The following is a 25,023-nucleotide window of genomic DNA, read 5'->3' on the forward strand; positions in this document are numbered from 1 at the left end:
GCAAGCCTTTCGTCCTCTTCCCTGGTAGCTAGAACAATCTCTTGAAGACTAGCAAGAGATGAACAACACCCAGGGAGCAGGAAATTCTGACCAGGGAACAAAAGTCCTTGGTAGATTCTGAAAATTCCTTGATATATACTAGACATCTTTTGAAATGGCTTCCACAGATCCCTCTTTGTGGTATTCGTGTCCTTGTGTAATTCCTTCCACATGAATGTGGCTGGACTGGTGGCTTCAAAATCTAACAAATGGAATACTCCAAAAGTTACTCCCAGAATTAGGTTATAAAAGACAGCGACTTCCATCTTATCTGTCCTGTTTTGCTTTCTTACTTGTTGCTCCGGTAGAATTCAGTTTTCATGATGTGCACAGCCCTATAGAGACACCATTTGGCTAGGAGTAGGGGTGCCTTTCTTCCAAAATCCATCAAGGAACTGAGGCCCTCACTCCGACGGCCACATAAGTGAGCTTGGAAGTGGGTCCTGCTCCAGTCAAACCTTGAGAGGAATGCAGCCCTGGCCAACATCTCGATTGCAGACTTACGAGCGACTGAGAGCTTGAGGACACAGCTAAGCTGTGCCTGGACTCTAGACTCGCAGAAACATGAGACAATAAATGTCATTATGGGTGACTCATTCCATAGCAAGAAATAACTAATATACTTGGCATATGTTTTGCTTAATACGTAACACTACAAATTGTGTGATCCAGAATTTCACAGGAGAACTTTTTGCAGTTTATTTTGATAACTAGCTTAGGGAAGTAAGATGCTGAAAAGGAAAATGCTTTTTTCAGAAGAAGTGGGCAGCCTCATACCTCATCCTTGTTTACCCCCCACCTCTACTGATGTACCAACCACCCTGCTTGTTCACAATGTAATCTGTTCTTGAGTTTATCTTCTCAAAGTATCCTCTACTGTCTTCTAAGGATTCAAGTGCCTTTTCCATTTTCCCAAGCCTTAGAATTAAAGCCCTCACAGGTCAAGACCATGTCAAGTTCATTAATCATTCTACCTTCTGTTCTGGCAGCATCATATTTAATAGGTTTAAACACATGGCATGGCCCATATTCATTTTTTTTCTGACCTATAAAGATGACCATTCCATATGGTTCAACTTAACACCTCTTTGATATTGTTTACTGCTCTGTGTTGTCATTCTTTTTCATGTTTCAATCTCCTCTTCTAGATGCTGGCAACTTTATGGCAAGAAACATTGATTTATTCATGTTTGAATCCCTGGCATCTGGCCCAGTAGATGCCACATGGAAGACACCAATAAAAATTTCAGAATTGAACTGTTGATTTGTTTACATTGTCTTGTAAAGCAATTAATTATTCATCAATTCGATAAATATTTCAAAGAACCTGTGTGTCAGGACTGGGCTAGGTGCCAAAGTGACAGAAATGAATCAGTCCCTGTCCCTGAAGTGTTCATCCTCTAATAGTAGAGAGATATATAAATAAACAGAAAATTACAATTCAATATGGAAAGAGCTTAAATAAAGGTATTAACAGTGATTAAAAAGTCACAAACAGAGCTAATTATATTTAGAGTAGAAAAGTGTCTTAAAGGAGGAAAATTCGGAGCTAGCAGAGAAGTGACTGACGGTGTAGTTCCCAGGCATGGCCAGAGGGCAGGAGAGTTAACACACAGGCTTCCCTCAACCAGAGGAAGACGATGCCCCAGGCTCCTATCCTTTGGGGGTCAATTCTGAAGAGTTTTCTATCTAGTTCCTCAGAGATCCCAGCATGATGAAACCTCTGAGATTACACTCTTTAATGTACTAAAAACCATTTCATTGTATGCTTTAAGTGGGTGAATTCTATGGTATTCAAGCTTCTCTTTATATGTTCCAATTATATCTCAATAAAGCTATTCACACACACCAAAAAACACCCGACTCTATATGGGTTTTCCCTGCTTCATACTCCTGCTTCCTAAGATCACTTCCCAAATAAACTACCTTCACCCAAGTCCGTGTTGAGTTCTGCTTTAAGCAGAACCGAAACTAAGACAGATCCCGTATAATTGCTCACTGAGTCACATTTTTAGTTCCTCCACTGACATTCATTGAGGATGCTATAAAAACAGTCATATGGCAGTTCCTGCAGTTGGAGATATTGCCAAGACATATGTTTGCCTTATCTCTTGATGTCTATCAGTTAAAGTCCCATGTTACTGTCTCTCAGGTGAGGGCTCCAGAACTTTGCCTGTTATGCCACTGAGGGGCTTTGCTTCAGCCACTAGGAAATATCATCCAATCTCTAGCTTGGCTAATGTAATTAAGTAGGACAGTATGGCCTGTAGATGTGAGTTCTATTTTTATCTTTAGTCTTGACACTGTATTCATATTTATTTCTTCCTCGATCCTGCTTTTTTTTTTTCTTTTTAAGTAGGCTTCACACACAGCGTGGAGCCCAACTCACTACCCTGAGATCAAGACCTGAGCTGATATCAAGAATCAGATGCTTAACCAACTCAGCCACCCAAGTGTCCCTCAATCCCGATTTTTTAATTGTGTTTAATCATTTTAACATACATATTTCTTGTAATTAGCCTCAAATCTTTTATGGATAAGTTGGGGTGTAGTTAAATTGAATAATGTCACTTTTGTCATACTCTTTAATGAACTGCTCAATTCTTCCAAAAAACCCCCCACAATTATAAACTTTTAAATTATAAGAGTAAGGCATATTTCTTGTGGATAACATGTTTCCTGTGGTGAATATGGAAAAGTAGAGGGGAAAAAAAGCCCTACCATAATCCCACCAGCCAGATATAAACCAAAACATATTACTGATTATGTACTTCTGGTATTTTTCTTATACGTATATTATTTACCGAAGTTATTTAATTAATTCATTTCATTCCCTGCTTTTTTCCACTTAACATTATATTGGGAGAATATTCCTTTTTCCATCACTAAAAAGTCTTTCAAAATGATGTTTGTGTCTTCAGAATATGTATGTCAAACTTTATTTAACTACCCTCTTTTACTGGGAATTTTATTATTTGCAAACTTTTCATTAAAATGGTGTGATGTAGGGGCACCTTGGTGGCTCAGCTGGTTAAGTGCCATTTTCTTGATTTCAGCTCAGGTCATGATCTTGTGGTTCCTGAGATGGAGCCCCCACATCGGGCTCTGTGCTGACAGTGCATAGATTCTCTCTCTCTCCCACTGTCTCTGCCTCTCTCTAAATAAATAAACAAATACGTAAATAATAAAATAAACATTTTTTAAGAATAGCGTGATGAGGGGCGCCTGGGTGGCTCAGTCGTTTGGGCGTCCAACTTCAGCTCAGGTCATGATCTCCCGGTCCATGAGTTGGAGCCCCATGTAGGGCTCTGTGCTGACTGCTCAGAGCCTGGAGGCTGCTTCCGATTCTGTGTCTCCCTCTCTGGTCCTCCCCCGCTCACACTCTGTCTCACTCTCTCTCTCTCAAAAATAAATAAACATTAAAAAAAAAAACTTTTTTAAATAGTGTGATGAAAATCCTTGTATATATACCTCTATGTATAGTACTAATTATGTCCCTAAGATAAATTATTAAAAGACGCATTGCTGAGTGGCAGTGTACAAATACTTTAATCCAAAACCCCATAACAATCTACACTCTTATTGGCAATTTAGAAGTATGAACACTTCCAAACCCCTCACTAGTGCCGGGTGCTATCTTTTTAGAAAAACGTTGGGGTTGGGGCGCCTGGGTGGCGCAGTCGGTTGAGCGTCCGACTTCAGCCAGGTCACGATCTCGCGGTCCATGAGTTCAAGCCCCGCGTCAGGCTCTGGGCTGATGGCTCGGAGCCTGGAGCCTGTTTCCGATTCTGTGTCTCCCTCTCTCTCTGCCCCTCCCCCATTCATGCTCTGTCTCTCTCTGTCCCAAAAATAAATAAAAAACGTTGAAAAAAAAAAAAAAAAAGAAAAACGTTGGGGCGCCTGGGTGGCTCAGTCGGTTAAGTGTCTGACTTTGGCTCAGGTCATGATCTCTCAGTCTGTGAGTTCGAGCCCCGTGTCGGGCTCTGTGCTGACAGCTCAGAGCCTGAAGCCTGTTTCAGATTCTGTGTCTCCCTCTCTCTGACCCTCCCCCGTTCATGCTCTGTCTCTCTCCGTCTCAAAAATAAATAAACGTTAAAAAAAATTTTTTTTTAAAAACATCAACTTCATAACGTACTGCTCAAAATTAAACAATCCAATTAAAGAGAGTGGACCCATCTGCCAATCACTTTCTCTTAAAACAATACCTCCCCATAAGTTCCTCAACTTCTTAAAAGCAAAAACATTTGATTGAATAACCATGTATTGACCATCTGCTTGTGTAAACAAGGTCCTCAATTCTCAGTTCCTTTAGGCTGTACCAGCTTGATGAAATTTCTTGGCTCATGTCATAAGTAAGACTTTTCCACGTGCCTGGGAAGCTCAGCATTACAAATACAGCCAATAAGAGGAAACCCCATAGCTACACATTTTGGTGCAATGCCACCATTTGTCAGACACTGTTATAGATAATGTCTTTGGAGATTTTAGAAGTGTGCACTGTGCCTGGGAGGTGGGACATATGGATAGTTCCCCTGGAGTGTCAATTTTGAAATGAATTCCAATGACAAGGTCACCACTTCAGTTAGACTTTCCTCCCAGAATGGCAACTTTGCATAAGTTCCCATAGTCCATATATGGCTGCCACTCACGGAGGGTGAGATGGTGAGATGAAAACAAATCTCTTTCTTTGAGGTCTATGTCACTTGGAAAATAATTAACTTTAGCAGGTGGTTTTGACATCTTTGAAATCCTGGCTTTCAGGTGACCCATAAAAGGAAAATTTCAGTTAAAAGAAGTTGCTTCAGAAAAAAGAATTTTCCCCCAGACAAGGGCAATCAAGCAACTCATCAGGTGAGGCTTTATTTGGGAATCTAGAGCATATTCCAGTGTCAGCCATTCTTGGGCAAGAGGTAAGAGGTGATGGGATGGGGATGGCTTTTGAGCTGGATCCCATTGCCTTCCTTTTCTCAGAGATCTATCATGCTAGTCAACTTTATTCCCCTGTGTGTTCCAAACTTTGGTCTCTTTTCTTAGGGGGACATGCAGACCAGGTCAGATTTGGTGCCTGGAAAATTGGAGGTGATGCTGTCTTACATAAGAGAGCAGGCATGGCCCACTCTGGCAGACATGGTATCCATTCCCATCTAATACCTGGAATCCCAGAATCCTCTTTCCTTGTGCCAGTACTGGTGCCCTCAGTCAGATTTCCCCTGCTTCTCATGCCACTGCACAAGCTCATGTGTGCACATACACACACACCCACACACAATGAGTCATATGCCCAGCAGGTCCTTTTTACATGCCCTTTTGCATAGGAACTTATTGTTTAGTTTTCCTGAAATTCAGTTCATTTTTCATTCCTAGTTTTTCTATGTGTTAGCGTCACTTTAATGGGGAGACTAAGGCGATTCAACAGATGCTTCACCATTCCTTTGTTTTGTGTATTATATCCCTTCAAAAATGAAGAAAATTTGCATTACTCAATGTCTACCCATGATATAAATAAATGTTTTATATGTAGTAGAGTATAATTGCCATACTCTAAGTTAAATTATCCCATTTTAAAACTTTACTGGAAACATATTGATTTTCTTTAGAATCCCAAGAGAGAAAGATTGAGAAAATAAATATCTCCACCCTGCTACAAAGCATAAAAAAATAGCACATTTTGGCACAACTTGGGTTCAGAGAAAGGCCAAGAAAAAAAAAAAGTAAGCACAGAAACATACAGCCATAGATTTGTGTATCCTACCTTGTTCCTGAAAGGACTTACCATGGAGGAGAAGAAAACGCACCAAGATTATGGCAACTTCCATGTCAATTCACTGAGGTTAAAAGGAAAGACCCAAGCCTCTATTTGGATTTGGGTTCTTAGGACTTTATCTCAACCATCTTCCAAGATTGTGAGCAGAAGTTCAAGGAAACTTAACATGAAAGCAATCAAGTCAAGATTTTGTGGGTCAAAGCTAATATATTTTTTGCCTTGGGATTCACCATAGTGCAAAACAACTTCCCCTTGACTCCCCCAAGTTTTGCCCACCAAGGAACACATGCTTCACTCTGGAGAGGAAGTCACATGTACTTTTTTTGTATGTTTTCCACATCACGAAACAATCAATTTGAGCTTTAGGTCAGGAGCCACAAACAGCCAACAAAATGGAGTGAGACTGTGAGTCAAGAGGAGTCATGAGTCAACAGCTGAAAGGCTGCCCCCATCCTGGGTTGATCCCGCCAGTAGGTGTTACTTTAGCCATTAATCCGGGGCGCTCCATGGATGGAGGATGGTCCCCTCCTGCCAAGAAACACACAACAAAACTCCAAACCAAACTGAAATCTGCCAATTCTGCAAGTCTCCTCTGAACACTGAGTTGGGCCGCTAAGACAGGATGCAGAGCTTGCCTGAGAGGGTTGACAGCAGCCCTGCCCAGCTGGAACAGCAATGGAGAGCTTCTTGGTCACCACTGCAAGTGACTTAACTTCATCATTCAAAGTGGCTTTTGGCATTAGGATTAGTATGATTTAATGCAATCACAATAATAACCATCCTCACCTACTGTCTGAGGCCACCAGAGCCCATCCAGCACTGTTTATTACCTTTGGCTTCATATACCATGATCAAGTTATTTTCAAGCATGCTTTTCCTGTCCTCTCTTGGTTTTACTTCTCTCTAAAGGAGCTTTACACCCTAGTTTAAAGACCCAAATTCCCCTTGTTTCCCCAATTAAAGCATGTGTTTTATGAATTCAAAGGACTTGGGAGCAAACGGAAACTTTTCTGCTGACCGCCTGTGACCAACATATTGAAAAGGAGTCCACCAGTCTGATTCCTGTGGTCCTTGAGTGTACATTATATGCAAAAGGTCCTCCTGGCCAGCAGGGGGCATTGCAATCTGTCACTGTTAGGACAATTGGCTTGTGGATTGTTCGTAAGTTGCTTTCTTGTTCATTGACTCAGACCTATACCTCTAACTTCTCCTTCCTCCCTTTCTCATTCTCTTTCTCCTCTTTCCTGGGGTTAGAGACTTTACTTTAAAAAGTAAAGATGTCCTCGGAGGTCATTTACACCAGGCATCAGCAAGCTTTTTCTGCAAAGGGCCAGACAGTAAATATTTTATGCTTAACAGGTTATACAGTCTTTTGCAACTACTCACCTCTGCTCTTGTAGCTAGAAAACTGGCTCAGACAATATGTAAACAAATGGGTATGGCTATGTTCTAATAAAACTTTATTCGTAAAAACTAGCAATAGGCAGGACCTACCCAAAGGCAGGACTCCTTATAATCTAATATCCTCATTTTCTTTTTCTTTCTTTCTTCTTTTCTTTTCATTATTCTTTTCCTTTCCTTTCCTTTCCTTTCCTTTCCTTTCCTTTCCTTTCCTTTCCTTTCCTTTCCTTTCCTTCACTTCTCTTTGCTTTAGGAAACAGAATCCCAGAAAGGGATTTGACTTGCACAAGGTCCCATGGCTAATAACAGATATGGAGGAGGAATCAGGGTTTCCAGACTCCCTTCATAGAGCTCTTTATTCTCTGTGCTATTTTTCTAGAGTGAAAGCTTATACCCAAAAGGCCTGAAAGAATCTCTTAGGTGCCCGTGACTGGTTAAGATCTATCAAACACCCACCGAATGAGAATACTTTATTACTTATTCACACAAAATGATATACAAACATGATGCTATAAATACTAGCTTCCTTGTTTCTGATCCCTGGGTTGGGTCACCCACTTATTTCATGGTAGAGAGAAGCAGTTCTGGGTCTAATTCCTGTACAGATCTGTTACCTTTCTTGTAGTTCGTGAGCCCATATTACATCCTAAACTATGATCATCAATTTCTTATCTATTTCCCAAACTTTACCCCTAGTCACAAGAAGACAAGGTGAGAGAGAGCATATGGAAGTATGGGATAAATCCAACTCCTCACCACTGGAAAACAACTGAAAGAATATGCTCCTCTTTCAAACAACTTTGATAATAAACTAATTTGCCCTATTATTAGATGAGTACCATTGTTGCGACATAGATAAAAATCTTTGAGAGGTATCATGATGAAGCAGAAATAATCTATGTTGTCGGGTCCTTTTTGTGTTTTGTTGAGTTGTGTGTGTTGAACTAGTGGTCAGAGACAAAGTTTCCAGATGTGAACAATGGAAACAATGAAATTTTCCCTAGAGAGCTCTTACTCAGATTATGCATAGGGTGGCCATGTAATTTATTGTCCAAACCAGGATACTTCAGAAAGTAAAGGGAGTTCCATTATTACTTATGCTAGAACCAATAAGCAAAATCAGGGATATGGTGTATGGCCCCCCAAGTTATACAACATGGGTGCGTGGCACAAAGATACTTGACAAAGCTTAGTTTTCTTTCTCTTCCTTTTTCTCAAGAATTCAAGCAATTCTACAGGAAGGCCCTCTTCTTTCGTTTCTAAATATACTCCAATTGTACTCCAATTGGTCATTCAAGCACTCTGATTGGACAGTGAGGCCCCCATTTACTAGCTCTAGGTAACACTTTCCTCCACCAGTCCTTTCCTAATACTACAGAACACTAGAGCTGTGTGATTCCATGCACCCTGCCTTGCTCGCACTGCCCTTCCAACCTTTCTGTGATACCAACAGGGCTGGCAGGGTGGGGGTCGGTGGGGGGATGGCATTCACTATTCTGCCGAAAGCACAGATGGTAATTTGAAACAACAACATTCCTATTTGGGAAGGAGAAATGTTGTGCTGTGAATACGGCTTATGAAAGCATAAAGACTGAATGCCTTGGATGTGGCAAAGGGCCACGTGGGGGTTTCTGATCAGTTCAATCCATGTACACTACATGAACTTACTTAGAAATAATAAAGCCTCTATGCTCTCTCAGTCTTGTATTTGTCTTAAACTCAGGCCCACCAAATTGTGCCAAATTATGTGTTGTTCAACTTGCACTGCTCTGAGAACACTAAGCTCATTTTGCAAGTTAACTGTGCCGTATTTATAAGATTTCAGCATTTCAACCAGGAGTTATCGGCAGAGAAAGGGAAATAAACAGATAATTTTTTAAAAGTCAAAACTACAGTCGTTTTTCACTTCAAGCTTGCATCCAGTTTCAATTCGTTTGCGTCCCTCTGTGACATTTACACACATGTACACGTAGGCAGACTCACGCTATACAGTACTCTGTGTATGAGAACATATAAATAAAGAGATTAAGATAAACATCATGCATTGCATTTCTGAATTTTGCATCTATTTTAAGACAGGACATTTTGGATGAACTTTGCTTTCACTCCATAGAGTCTTTTTTTCTATATGAAAATATAATTTATTCATTTCTATTTCAGGCTATTTTTTCCAGGCCAAGAAAATAATAATAACTTAGTAACCCTTTTGAAATGTTACATATCCAATACTTTTTAGAAGTTTCTTCCCCTTTTTCCTCCCCTTCTCCAATCTCCTCCAATACCAGGCACACACTGTTAGGAGTTAGGAGCATAAGTTCAGATCCCAGTTCTTCCACTTCCTACAATGTGACATTGATCAAGTTCCTTGACCCCTCTGAGTTTCAGTTTCCTCATCTGAAAATGGGACTGGTGACAGTTCCCACTTCACAGAGTTTCTGTAAAGATTAAATACATGCAGAATACTTAGCAGTTTGGCAGGCACACGGCAAGCAGTCCAAAAAGGCTGGCTCTTACTCCTACCTCTGACAACTCAGCATAGTTACTTCCCCTTCCATACAACCTCCCCCTTCTCTCCTTCGGTGATAGCTTGTGTTCAGGGCCTCTTTGCGGCACCCCTGGATTGTGGCAGTGGTCTCCTATCTAGTTTGCATGCCACCTGTCTCATCCTACCTGCCTATCTGTCCTGTGAACACCTACTGAATGTCTTTGTAAACCAGCATTTCATTCACATCTCTTCAAAAACACCTTTAAAGTCTCTCTCTTCCTACCAGATAAAACCCAAATCCCTCAAATGTGACAATTCAACATCTGACACAATCTGCTCTCATCTCCCTTTCCAACCTTACCTTGGACCCCAAATATGAATTACTAATTGCCTCCCATAACCCACCAAGAGCCACTCCCTTCTCTGCTGCATACCTTTCCTTCTCCAGGGGCCATCTTAATTTCCTTTCCTCTATAAAGTCTTGTCTACCTTCTCCATCACTACTGACCCATCCCTACAACAATAAACTCTGCTTACTATTGCCATAGCTCATTTGGCACTTAGTTATAAACTATAACTATGCTCTATGGTCAGTGGGCTTTTGGGGAGCAAAGACTATTTTAGACTGTTCTAGATTTCTGCCACTTCCACATAGTAGATGCTCAATAAAAAGTTTGTTGAATGAATGAATAAATGGAGAGACATTAAAATACAGTAAAACCTTGGTTTGAGAGCATAATTCATTCCAGAAACATGCTTAGTGTCCAGAGCACTTGTATATCAAAGCGAATTTCAAGAAGCACTGGCTCAGTTGTGATCATGTGACATTCGGTGTCACATACTACTCGTATTGCAAGACATTACTCATCTGTCAGTTTAAAATTTATTAGAAATGTTTCCTCGTCTTGCAGAACCCTCACAGAATAAGTTACTCACAATCCAAGGTTTTAATGTATAGGCTATAAGAGGTCAGCATTTTTCAATCTAAGAATCACACTCAATGATAAAGACCAAAGGCCCTAATTTATTATTACTATACTAAACTTTTCTACCCTATAAATGCATAAAATGCTATCACTCATAGAAATGATGTTGAGATATATGATTGACATTCCTTTGGGCTATTTCTTGTGGATTAATATTTCAGAGAATTTGGTCAAATCCAAAATAAATGCAAAAAAAAAGCTATATTTAACTATCATATTAATCTCATTTCAGGGGCATAATCCTCTGAGATCTATCTACCTTCTACTAAATGTCCAGGGAACAAAGTCCATTAAAGATTATCTAACCTACATACACCAAGCCATCAAATATAATAAGTTAGAGATTCGAACAGATCTTTATTTTCTAAATATATACAAAATACCCCGAAGCCCCTTTTAAGCCAATATTCGCTGCAAAGGCAAGATAATTTGCTCTGTGCATGGAGAAATTTGATAATGTTTCAACACTGCCCAAATGTCTGAGACATATGCTACCCATCAGACCCCCCAAAATGTATAAATGCATCTGTTTTTACTCAGAGCCCCCTTTTACCTCTCTATGAAGTGAGCAAAACTGAAAAGTCACAAGGAATAAAAAGACGGTTGTAACATACACACACTAATCCCTTAATCCTCTTGCCAGCGCCCAGGGTATCAGGGCCAAGGACAGTAATGCCGATGCTAATACATGCTGTCTGCGGGAGCTGTCACCGCCGCCCGTGTCCCCAAGTTCTATGTGTCAATACCAGAGGGATTACAGAGAGACAAAGTACATAAGTGAGTAACATTTGGGTCCAACATGGATCCAGTTTCCCTGTGTGTCAGTGAATGCTGAGGAGCCAGGAGCACAGCGATGACACCAGCTGAGCTCTCTGCAGGCAGCTGCGGGGGAAATTCGTGTTGCAACACAAAGTAATGGGCCCAAGAGCCCAGAGAGAACAATTCAGACCTGATCTCCAAAACAGCAGGGCTCGCTTAACTCCTACTTCACCAGACAAGTTCCCATACAGGTGAAATCTAACAGGAGGACAATGTTGGCTTTTGAAACATCTGGGTGCTTGGAAACCAACATCAAAAACCACCTCTCCCGCTGTTTGAGCCAGAGCAACCACATAACTGTCTCAGCCTCCCACTGCTCTGTATGGAGAACAATCGCTGGGGGGTTTAGTGAGGCTAAGGGAAGCAAAGGACACAAATGTCCCTGGTATGGCTCCTGCAACTCCTGTAGCTGGCTTGCAAGGTGAGAAAGCAGAACGCACTGCTTGGTGGCCCTTCCCTGACTGAGGGCTACACACCTCTCTCTCTGCTTGGGCTGGGAATGTCCAGGTCAGAGGAGGCACCACACTTGTCTTATCTTTATTTGAAAACCATCGTCTAGGGGCACCCGGGTGGCTCAGTCGGTTAAGTGTCTGACTTCGACTCAGGTCATGATCTTGCAGTTGTGAGTTTGAGCCCCACGTTGGGCTCTCTGCTGTCAGCACAGAGCCAACTTTGGATCCTCTGTCTCCTCCCTCTCTGCCCCTCTCCCACTTGTGCGCAGTCTCTGTCTATCTCTCTCTTAAAAATAAATACACATGTATACATAAATAAATGGCATCATCTAAGACACCAGTTCTGCCCCACCACATCTTCCTAAAAGCCTCCATTCTCACCCAGCTGGCATTTGGAGGCAAAATGGCAAAATGGATTGGGTCAAGAAGTCAGTGTTCCCGGGAGTCAAGGTTGATTATGGCTAGAAGAATGACAGGGAGGCAATGAAAGGAAAAACTCCTCTCATGCACCAGCTCTGTGATGTTAGGAGCTTCATCGGGCCTCTCGCCTCACCTGGAGAGTGGAGATCATCATGTCTACCACTTTAGTCTAGTGAAGATGGAAGGAGATGATTTATGTAAACAGGACCTGGCATTGTTTGTAGAACTTTGTAGCCACTCGAAAATATGCTATTAACATCCTCTTTCTGAACACAGAGAATTCCCAGAACACGAAATGGGTAGGGACAGTGAGACCAGAGTGGCTGGTCCTAGACTCTACCAGATCCATGGAGTACAAGAAAAAGGCACTCAATCCCAAGGAGAGAAATATTCTAATACCTTCACAGTTGCTCTGACAAATAGGGTCTTCACTTTCCACATCCTGCTGTAGGACATAATGTCACTTTAGCAGGATGTAGGAGGCCTTAGCCACAGTCCTTTGTGCCTCAAGAGAGAATGGAAAACACAAAGGTTTGGGGGTTCTCAGCCTGTCATAGCAAGTGCTCAGTCAGATTTTCTGGATACTTTGTCTCTTATAAAACAGAAAAATGAGCTGGGAGGGCTGGGCACAGTGCATATCCAGTTTAGGGGAGGGACAAATAGATTAGGGGAAATTTCGTGTAGGTATTAACAAAATTGAGGCTTACTTTAGCCCAAAGTTTGCTTTCCATCACACTATTCCATTTTTAATTTTTTTTAACGTTTATTTATTTTTGAGACAGAGAGAGACAGAGTATGAATGGGGGAGGGGCAGAGAGAGAGGGAGACACAGAATCGGAAGCAGGCTCCAGGCTCTGAGCCATCAGCCCAGAGCCCGACGCGGGGCCCGAACCCACGGACCGTGAGATCGTGACCTGAGCTGAAGTTGGACGCCCAACCGACTGTGCCACCCAGGCGCCCCAACACTATTCCATTTTTAATGTGACAGAGAATACCACGTGTTACGTTTCTTACTAAATACATTGTTTATATTCCAAATCTCTGAGGACCAGTCTAGACGAGGAGTGGGTAAAAGGAAGGACTTGGGGCAAGCCCTGGTCCCCCTAAATACTGGGAATAACAAGCCAGACATTCAGACTTCAGGGCCTCTGGTTCCCTAACTTGCCTGCTGGTCTTTGAAGATGGTCTTCCTTATGACCCCGATGAGGTTAAATGACACAGTGTCATGTAAAGAGAAACTGTGAGAAGCCAGCAACTAGAAATTAGATAAGAGTTCCAGATGGCCTTTGATCTTCTGCCAAGGTTCACATGAGCACCTGTGCTGGGCCAATTTTTGAGAGTTATTCTTGTTACTTTACAGAATCCAACACCAAAATGCCTGCTTGACTTCGTCTCTTCCTACTCTCCCCTGGCTTCACACAATCCAGAGCCAACTGGCCTCCGTGATATTCCTTGAAAATGCATGCATGTTCCAACCCCAGGGCCTTTGTACTTACTATTTCCTCTACTCAGAACACTCTTCCCCAGATACCTTCATGGCTTGTTCTTCACATCATTCGGGTTTCTGCTCCTATGTCAACTTCCTGGAAAGATCTTTCCCAATCACTGCATCTCAGATAGCACCATCAGACCTCACCTGCCCCCCACATCACTTTCACTCCTTAGCCTTTTACCCTACTTTGCTTTAATTCCCAGCAGTTATACATTCTTGTATGTTATATATTCATTTGTATTTGTTTATTGTCTGTCTCTCTCACCAATGTGTAAGCTCCACAAGAGCAGAGGCTTTTCTTGTTTTGTTTATTGCTGCGTCCTCAGTTACTACATGTGACTTACTAAGTGCTCAATAAATATCTGCTGAATAAGGAGAAGAATAGTATTCCTCATATCACAGGATGCTAGAGCGGTAAGGAGACTTATGAACTACATGCTTTCATCCTTTGTTTCACAGAGGAGGTGTCTGAGCCTGCTGAAGGGAAATCGCTTACCTGAGAGCCCACAGTTCCTATATCTAAGACCATAGGAGACAGGAGAGGTGATCAGCATAAAAAAGCAAACATATCTGGTGTGGAGAAAAAGCAGTTCTGGCCAAAAAGAAAAAAATTGAAAAAAGAAAAAGAAAGGAAGGGAGAAGGAAGGGAAGGAGGAACGATAGCTACACATTTTACTGTCGAACAAGAGACTAGAATCCAAATATGTTTAGATAAACCTGAACTAATATTTTATATCTAAAAAGTACTTTGCAAATAATATCTCTTTTTCAAGCAGACAGTCTGCATATAGGAATGGCCCCTAAGAGGTCCATCTGTCCATTCATCGTTTCAGTGCCATGGGAATATCCTAACTGCTGAGGTTCATCTAAAGAGCAGTTACTACTTGGGGTCAACTCTCCCACGTGCAGCGGAACTCCTCATTCTTTCTTTTTTTTTTTTTTTTAATTTTTAAGTGTTTATTTTTGAGAAAGAGAGAGAGAGAGAGAGAGAGAGCACAAACAGGGAAGGGGCAGAGAGAAAGCAGACCCAGAATTTGAAGCAGGCTCCAGGTTCTGAGCTGTCAGCACAGAGCCTGATGCGGGGCTTGAACTCATGAACTGTGAGATCCTGACCTGAGCTTAAGTCAGAAGCTTAACCAAGCCACTCAGGCATCCCAGAACGCCTCATTATAGACAGAACAAGGGAAGGGGGAGGAAAGAGACATCTGCCAGGGGCTTTCAATGGTCTCAGTTAATTTTCATAACGTCCCTGCAACCACTTTCCAGATGAGAAAACTAAGTCTCAGAGAGTTAAATGAACAGCTCAAAATCCCACAACCAATCTGTGGCAAAGCCAGGACACTTAACTTGGGTCAGTCAGTCCAACTCGAGAGCTCATGGCTTTTTCACTCTACTTGGCTGTTCTCTCTAATTTGTAAAGAACTTCAGAGAAGAACCCCCCAGCCCCACTGTGTGTGTTTTCACTAGCTTTTCTACACCCACCCTGGGGCAAGGTTGAGTCACTGGTCTTTTTGAGGTTTCTCGGTTTTCACAGAAGGATCTGATTCTACCACCCAATCATTAGTCTGCAAAAGCATTCGGATTTGGCCACGCAGAACACACGCATCCATCAGTATCCCCAAAGCCACTTCTAAATAAACATACAATCCAAGTAAGAGCAAAGCACTTGCTGCATAACAGCAGCTTTGAAACTCCTGGCCTAGCACGAGGGTGTCCAATTATGCAGGTTTGCCTGGGACCAAGGTGCATCTGGGGATGTGGGATTTTCAGCCCCTAAACTGAGAAAGTTCTGGGCAAACTGGAAATAGTTGCTTACTCTACCCAGCATCCACACTGTCAACCAGACTGTCCCTCTTAAGCCTCCACCCCATGAAGAAATTCTGAGGCCACTATTTTCCTTATATAACGTCACGCTGTCTTTTGCCCAACTTTTGACTGAAGCTCCATTGATAAAAAATGCCATTTATAGAAAATGAATTAAAACATATGCATTTTATTCATTTTTAAATTTTAGCTTTTAATCCTGGATTCATTGGAGCTCTACAAATACATACCAATAGATGAAATTTTTTAGTGCTTTCACGTAATTCTTTTCAGTGGATGGGCTTTGGTGTTTTGCCCTCTGTAATACTGAAGACACAGTAACGATACTACTGAATTTAGCAGGGAGGAGGGGAGTGATGAGGACAATGGTCACTATATTGACACTACTCCAGTGTCATCCTTAATCTTCTAGAGAATTTATTTCAGATTTAAGTGCCAGGAAACTTTCTGTCTCCCTTGAGAAACTATATTTTATAAAAATTAGTATTATATACCTAATGTTGTTTCTCTTCTTATTTTGACCAGCAGGCAACTAATTGCCAAATTTGTTGTTCAGTATTAAAAATTGTGTAAGACTCTTCTGTCTACATATTCACATTTTAACTTACCGTATTTTCCAAATCTTAACTGTTTGTGTACCGTAACAAGATGATAGGTGAGAATAAGATCATTTGTATATTTCATTATAACTTTCAATTTCTCCTTACAAGTGAAGTGGGTATTATTTAGGGGATTTAAAGTTCATGTTGGAATCTGTCAGACAAAAGAGAACTTCTGGTTCAGCACTGGAATGGGAATTTAAGACAAGAGACAGCTGAACAAACATAGAAATGACTGGTTCACAATTTCCTAATTTATTTCAACATTTGTCAACGCCTTCTATATATTACCTAGGAAAGGTGGAGAATACCCAACTGAAAGTTTCATGGCTCCCACCCCTAATTCACTCTATTCACATGATCTCGGGTAAAGTAGGAAACAGCCAACAGTAGGTCCTGTTGATCAACAGGTGACAAATAATGAGGCTTAGGACATGCAGTCTTATATTCTCAAGTTACCTAATGGCAGCCTGGTACAGGGCAGGTGATGGGTTTGGAATGGACTCTCAGCCCCAGTGTTTGTCACCAGTGTCACCTTGGTATGTCATCTAACCAGTTTGAGTCTCTATTTGCTCATTGGTAAAGAAGGAATAATAATATCCACCTTAGAGAGTTATTAGGAACACTAATTAAAATCACGCATATGAAAGCATCTCCCCCACCCCCACCCCCAGCCTCACCCCCCCCCCCCCCCCCGGCATAGTGCTTGGCATAGAGTGAGACCTTAAAAAAAAAAAAGTCTTAGTTGTTACTACAGAAAAGTTAATCCTCAGACTGACAGGGTTCACACTGTCCCTGGCAGTGACTAGAGATTTTATCATAAACCTCTGGCAGCGTTGTCTAATATAACTTTGGCCACTTTTGCTCATTTGTTAAAGGATACTACGCAGGCCCAAAGCAGAGGCCCCACATTAAAGCGGTTATTATAGTGGGTCACTGGGGTTCTTTTTCCCCAGGCAACAATGAAACTGTATTAACAAGCATTCACCAGGGTAAACCATAGGCGAGGAACATTAGAACTTTGCAAAAATAATAAACTCTTAAAGAGATACGCTGCTACCCAGGCCAGCCTTTGGTGATTCTTGCTTTTTGCAGATACCTCTCAGATTTTGTTAGCTAAGGACACGTCGCCTTGTTCTGTCCCTCTCACCTCCCTCTCACTTCCTTCCTGTCTCCATTCATCATCCTCCCCTGACTGAATTCGATATTCTGTGAGCTTTCCCACCACATCACCCTCTCCAAATTTAGGTGCTGAAAGAGGCAGAGTAAACAGAACTGGTTACAAAGTTAGCCCCATTCTTGAGATCACAGATTCCACCACCAGAAACAGAGAGACCAACAAGGAAGATCAATAAGGTCAAGGCTCCTGAATCACCATCTGGAAGCATCAAAATGCTTCTGAAATGCTCCAGGCTAGAGATTCAAAGTGGGAAGGGAGAGCGCCAGGAAGCAGAATGGCAGAGCACCTCCAAATAAGTTCGGTTCCAGGGTATGATTTGAATATGTGGAGCCTTCAAGCACAAATTCGCAGAGCTGACTCTTAAAGGTTGTTTGGGCCAGCCCTGATTTGGTAGATAAATCAATCTCAGAAAATTTTCACTAGCAGAGAAATGAAAACTATACAAACTGGCCTGAAGTTCCTCTTTCATATTGAAACTATCTCTGTATTTAATGAGCACCTGTTGCAGTGTTATGCTTTGGGCAAAGGGGGTGCAGTGGGGAATTCTGAAACAAGAGACACATTCCCTGTCCTCGTGAAGCTTACAGTCTAGATGGGGAGACAGACATTACTCAAACTTGACTGATGGGCATGGGATAAGTACTCTGAAGGAAGGAGAAAGGATAGTTCCATGGCACTTAGGCTGTAGGGAAGGGGACAGGGGAGAGGGTAGCTGGAAATGCTCTCTGTTAGAGCATTAACCCTTGGGGCACATGGGTGGCTCAGTCAGTTAAGCGTCCAACTTTGGCTCAGGTCATGATCTCACAGTTCGTGGATTCGAGCCCTGTATCCCGCAGGCTCTGTGCTGACAGCTTGGAGCCTGGAGCCTGCTTTGGATTCTGTGTCTCCCTCTCTCTCTCTCTCCCCAACTTGTGCTCTGTCTCTCTGTCTTTCAAAAACATAAATAAATGTTAAAAAAACATTTTTTAAAAATAGGAGTTAACCCTTGAATGGGGGTAGGGACCAAGGACATGTCAGAAAAAACAGCTCGTTCTTTGTGGCAGGAGGGATCATGATGCACTCAAGGAACCAACAGATAGCCCACATGACTTCAATGTAAGGCAAGTGAAAGAGCCAGTAGACCATCCAAAGGATTTTGTCTTTATTCGCTAAGTGGTGGGAAAAATTCAAGGTGTGTGTGTGTGTGTGTGTGTGTGTGTGTTTGTGTGTGTGTGTGTGTGTGTGTTGGACGCAATATATGCACCTACTCATATTCCTGCCTCAACTCTCTCCCAGAACCCTGGCTACTTCCTTTTGGGGAGCCTTAGATGACATAGCCATGGGAGCTGCCACCTCACCCCTAGCACCAGCCACTTTCTAAGCTCCCCCTGCCCCCCACTGCATGCATGTCAGGCTCCATCATAGGCTCCAGCAATGGCCCTGGCTGGCTTAGTCCTGCCAGTTGGCCCCTATGGAGGCTTTGCCTCCTCCCGCCACTTCTGGGACCAGAGGAAACTCCATGTCTTAGGACTGGGGTCTAACTTCTGTAGGAGCTGCATCCAGAGGAGATGGGAAGGAATCAACAAAGAAATTCTTTCACCCTGCTTATCCTTCCTCTTATGGAATGTCAGAGTCCTGCTGGTTCCACATGGCTTGTCTGGAGGTGCCCAGCTGATTGAGCCACTACCTGAGTCTCTTTGTGGAGCTGTACTAGCCTCATAATCACACCATCATCTCCTATTTCCTTCCTTTTTTCCATTCCTTACTTCTCTTCTACCTGGCTCTTTGTTCCAGACCTCCAACAAAGTTCTGCCTCAGGCTCTGCGTTCTGGAGAAATTGTGTTATGGAGGCATGTGTGTGTACGTACATGTGTATGCATCCAGTGTATCTGGTGAGAAGAGAAGGAGATGGGACCATGACAAAGTCACGCAGAGTCAAAACATTCATGTTTTGTAAAGGTCACATGTGGCCGCATATGGTGAGTGGAATGGGGTGCTGAAGGCAATGGCAGTGGTCCAGGTGAGAGGTGATGTTAACTTGGCCTCCTTGTTCCCTGTTAGTTCTTTCAATGTTCCAAGATAGTAGTTGCCCACCTCTGAAGCCTTCTCTTCAAGTTAAATACTTGAGCTCCTTCAAGAGCCTTCTGTTCACGCTCATCTGCAGAGTTAGCTTGTCAATATTCATCTTAACATGTGTTTCCTAGAACTGTATGCAATAGTCCAGGTATCCTCTGACCAGCCAGAGTAGAAAGACTTGTCAATTCCCTCTTCCAGACAGCATATTCCACCAACATGGCCCTAGTGCTGAACCACCATTTCCTTCCCGGATGCGCTTCAAGTCTTAGAGCCACAGCACCAGTTCTGGAGTCAAAGACACCTTGCTCATTCTCTGCTTGTATCCTAGTTACTGCTATTTTTGTTGTTGTTGTTTTAACTGGCATGTTGGGCCTTGTATTCATTCCAATTAAATTCCATCCTATTGCGTTTGGCCCATTGCCCCAGCCTGTTGCAAGTTTGAAAGGAGATACCTTGTAGCGGTGAAGAGGCAGGGGCTCAGAAAGCAGACAGTCCTGGCTCCAGTCCTGGCTCCTTCTCTTATTAGGTGTGTGATTTGTGGGTATTGTTTTAAGTTCTCTAAACCTAAATTTACTCATTGAGGAGATGGGTGGAAAAAGAGTACTGCCCTCTTAGTCATTTTCTGTTGAATAATAACAAACATTCTCCAAATTTCAATGGCATACAGCAACCCATTTATTTTTACAGTCATGGGTCCACAGATTGGCTGTGATCTGGCAACCAGGGTTGGACTCAGGCTCCCAGTTGCATTTGTATCTGCTTTACCTGAAGTCCAAACTGGTACCTAGGCTAAAGGGCTAGAGACTATCTGGGGCTTGCTCTTCATATGCAGATCACAGCAGTGAAAGAAACCAAGCCAAATGCCCCAAAGTCACATAAACTGTTCCTTTGATGTCTGCTAACATCCTATTCATTGGTCACAGCAAGTCTCTTGGCCAAAGCAAACATCGATGGGGTGGGAGCTCACACTCTGCCTACACTAATACTGCAAAGTCACATGGCAAGGGGAAGGATGTATAATTTTATAACCAGAAGAGAGGGAGGAATTGGGAAGTATCGTCTTATTTTCCATCATTACCTTCATTGGCCTATTGTAGGGAATACCCAGGTCAGGTCTGTGAAGGGCTCAGCACAGTGCCCCTCAGAGTCAACATGAGGTAAGTATTAGCCATCATCACTGTTTGTTCCCAAGCTGTCACCCAACATTCTCACCGTCTTTCCAGATTTAGGTCATTCAGAGCCACACCTGTCCTCTTTAACTGGCAAATTCTTTGCCACTGATATAATTCATTGCAGTCTGATGCAGAAAAGGTGCCCCTCTGCCAGGAGCCTGGGGAAATGAGCAGTGGTAAAGAACAGCCAGCCCCAAATAGGCAGAGACTACATGAGGCAACCATGCCTCCCTTAGGCTTCTGCGACATCGAAGACCCCTTCTTGCAGAAGTAGGATGGGCATCAGGGAGAAAGGGCAGACTTTTGAGAACTTTAAGAATTTTTCAGGAGAGAGGTGCCTCGGTGGCTCAGTTGATTGAGCGTCCCACTCTTGATATCTGCTCAGGTCATGATCTCACAGTTTGTGGAATCGAGCCCTGTGTTGGGCTCTGCACTGGCAGAATGGAGCCTGATTGGGATTCTCTCTCCCTCTCTCTCTGCCCTTCCCCCGCTCATGCCATTTCTCTCTCAAAATAAATAAATAAACATTTTTTTTAAAGAACTTTTTTTAACGTTTATTTATTTTTGAGACAGAGAGAGACAGAGTGAACTCACGGACCACGAGATTGTGACCTGAGCCGAAGTCGGATGCTCAACTGACTGAGCCACCCAGGCACCCCGAAATAAACATTTTTTAAAAAAAAGAATTTTTCAGGAGAATTTTGCCACTAACATGTTAAAGAAAAAAAAAAGCCCCATATTATCGCCTAGATGACTTTTTCCCAACTGGAAATGAGGAGAAAATTGGCAAATTGGCAAAGAAGAAAAAGTGACTTATCTCTCAGACTAAAGTGAGCCTTCTCTCAAGTGCAAATTTATACAACCATTTTAGAAAACTGTCTGGCAGTAACTGTTAAATCTGAGCATACACACACCCTACAATCCAACAGTTTTACTCCTCAGTATACACCTCTCAAAAATGCTTACATATGTGCACCACCAAATAAGATGTACAAGAATTTTCAAAACAGCATTATTCATAATAACTCCAAATTGGAAACAACATAAATTTCCATCAACAGTAGAATGGATGAATAAAGTATATGATACATGATGAAATATACCATATGTCAATTAAAATTAACAAGATACTCTACATGCAACAACAGGGGTGTATTTAAATACGATGTTGAATAAAAGACACCAGATGTAAAAGACAACACAGTGGGGACACCTAGGTGGCTCAGTCAGTTGAGCGTCTGACTTTGACTCAGGTCATGATTCACGGTTCGTGAGTTCAAGCCCCACATCGGTCTCTGTGCTAACATCTCAGAGCCTGGAGCCTGCTTCGGATTCTGTGTCTCCCTCTCTCTCTGCTCCTGCCCTGCTCTCACTCTGTCTCTCTCTCTCTCTCTCAAAAATAAAACATTAAAAACTTAAAAAAAAAAGGCAACATAGTGTATGATTCTATTTATATAATTTTTAAATAGGTTAAAAATGACCTCTCCTCTTAGAAGGGATAATAATTATCTATGGAGACCAGAGAGGGGTAGAAACTGGCAGGGGACATGAGGACATTCTATTTCTTGATCTGGATGGCAGCCATATTGGTAATATGGGCTGGATTGTATCCCCCAAAAGATATCCACCTGGAACCCCAACCTTATTTGGAATAAGGGTCTTTGCAGATGTAATTAAGGTAAGGATCTGACGAGAAATCACCTGGATTAGGGTGGGCCCTGAAGCCCACGATGGATGTCCTTATAAGAAATGGAAAAGGAGAAGACACACAGACACAGAGTGGAGAGGGTCATGGGAAGACTCCTGTGAAGACAGAGTCAGAGATTGAAGGGATGCCGCCACCAGCCAGGAAATGCTTGCAGCCACCAGAAGCTGGAAGAGGCAAGGAAGGATTCACTCCAAGAGCCTTCAGAGGAAGCATGGTCCTGCTGAGGACCTGGATTTCAGACTTTAGTCTTCCAGATCTGTGAGAGAATACCTTTCTGTTGTTTTACACCATCGTGTTTGTGGTAATTTGTTATTGCAGCTCTAGAGAACTAGTACAGATTTTGGTACTAAGGAGTGGGGTGGTGCTGTAGCCAATGCCTAAAAATATGGAAGTGGCTTTGTAATTGGATACTAGGTGTAAGCTAGAAGAGTTTTGAGGCAAAAGACAGAAAAAGCCTAGGTTGTCTTGAAGAGATGGTGGAAATATGGGCTTTAAAGGTGATTCTGGTTAAAGCTCAGAGAGAAGTGAAGGTCAAGAAAGGGAAATTTCTAACCTCTTAAAACTATGTATGTTATCATAAATAGAGTCTTGAATGAAAGGCAAACATTAAAGGTACTTCTGGGGAGGGACATGTCTTTAGAAACAGGAGAAAAAGCAACCCATGTATAAAGTATGAAAAAAGTTGGCTGAATGGAGTTCTGCTGTTGGGTGGAGGGTAGACCTTGTGAGCTGTGAACTTGGATATTTAGTTAGCAGAGGAAATCTCCAGGCAAAGTGTAGAAGATGCAGCCTGGTCATTCCTTGCTGCTTATAGTGACATTCAAGAGGAAAGGGATAAATTGAGGAAAGGAACTGCTAAGCAGCACCTGATGATGCGAGGGGTTCTTGGTGTATCCATGGGAACTAACACAACAGGCATGCTGTGCTCGCTTTGCAATGTACTCATCAAGCTGGTGCTTACAAGTTATATACTTTTATGTACATGCATTACACTTACATTTTTTTAATTTTTTTTTTTTTTCAACGTTTTTTATTTTTGGGACAGAGAGAGACAGAGCATGAACGGGGGAGGGGCAGAGAGAGAGGGAGACACAGAATCGGAAACAGGCTCCAGGCTCCGAGCCATCAGCCCAGAGCCTGACGCGGGGCTCGAACTCACGGACCGGACCGCGAGATCGTGACCTGGCTGAAGTCGGACGCTTAACCGACTGCGCCACCCAGGCGCCCCAACACTTACATTTTTTTAAAGGGCAATGCAAACTCATGGCTGAAAAATTAGGAAATAGACAAGCACAAGTAAGAAAAATGTTTAAATTTAAATTTAAAAAATTTTCACTACCCATATTTCTAATACCTAGAGACAACACCTGTCAACATTTTATTTTATGTGTATTAAGATTTTCTTCTATGGGGCGCCTGGGTGGCGCAGTCGGTTAAGCGTCCGACTTCAGCCAGGTCACGATCTCGCGGTCCGTGAGTTCGAGCCCCGCGTCAGGCTCTGGGCTGATGGCTCGGAGCCTGGAGCCTGTTTCCGATTCTGTGTCTCCCTCTCTCTCTGCCCCTCCCCCATTCATGCTCTGTCTCTCTCTGTCCCAAAAATAAATAAAAAAATAAAAAAATAAAAAAAATAAATAAAAAAAAAAAAAAAAGATTTTCTTCTACATGGTTTTTTATATTTCTACATATATTTTTGCCAAAATGTGAAATGTCTTATCACACATTCTGATCTATTGGCTACTTTTTTCTCTTAACAATGTATTTATTGGCAGATAATTTTTCTAATAAATATACTCCTATAGGTCACTCTCAAGGCACAAGATAGAAAAATCTTAGGCTGCCTTACTATCAAAAAGGTGGTAAGTGATTTACAGATTTACACAGATTTCACAGTAACATGCTTTATTCTTGTTATTTTAGTTGAATGTCCTTCTTTAAATTTATTCAGGAATATAGACATTTATAAAGTAAAAAAAAAATCTTATTCCTTAGGGTAACTTATTTAAATTTTCACTTCTTTGATTATAAGGAATTTTAAATACATTTTCATATTTGTATTGCCATTTCTATTTCTTCACTGTGAACTGCCTATTAATAGCCTTTGCCCCTTTATTTCTATTATAGTGTTTATTTTTTTCTTATAAACTTGTGATGATTCTTTACATATTGAAGATAGTAATTTCCTTTTTGTCTGATATGTTATAAATATTTTTCTCAGTTTTACTATTTGCTTTTCATTTTGTTTATGATAACTTTTTATGCATAATTTGATATTTATGTAGTTCCATATCTAAACATTTTTTATGGTTTCTGCCTTGGGGTAATGCCTGAAAAGACCCACCACATACCCAGATTACATGAATAGTTAACTGAGGTTTCCTCTAGTGCTTTTATGGTATGCTTGTCTTTTTGATTTTTGATCTTCCTGGGATTTCTTTCAGTGTATGGGGAGAGGTAAAGGATTAACTTACTTTTTTAAGTAAAAATTATTCTAGCATCATTTATTGGATAATCCTTCATTCACATTATTTTTAAATGCTAGGTTTTTTCCCCAGGTACAGAAAATAGACAAATCCGTGCTTTGGGGGTCCATTTAGTTATTCCATCTATTCTGTTTCAGGTTCTCCATG

Source organism: Neofelis nebulosa, chromosome 4, assembly GCF_028018385.1.
Source record: "Neofelis nebulosa isolate mNeoNeb1 chromosome 4, mNeoNeb1.pri, whole genome shotgun sequence".
NCBI lineage: Eukaryota > Metazoa > Chordata > Mammalia > Carnivora > Felidae > Neofelis > Neofelis nebulosa.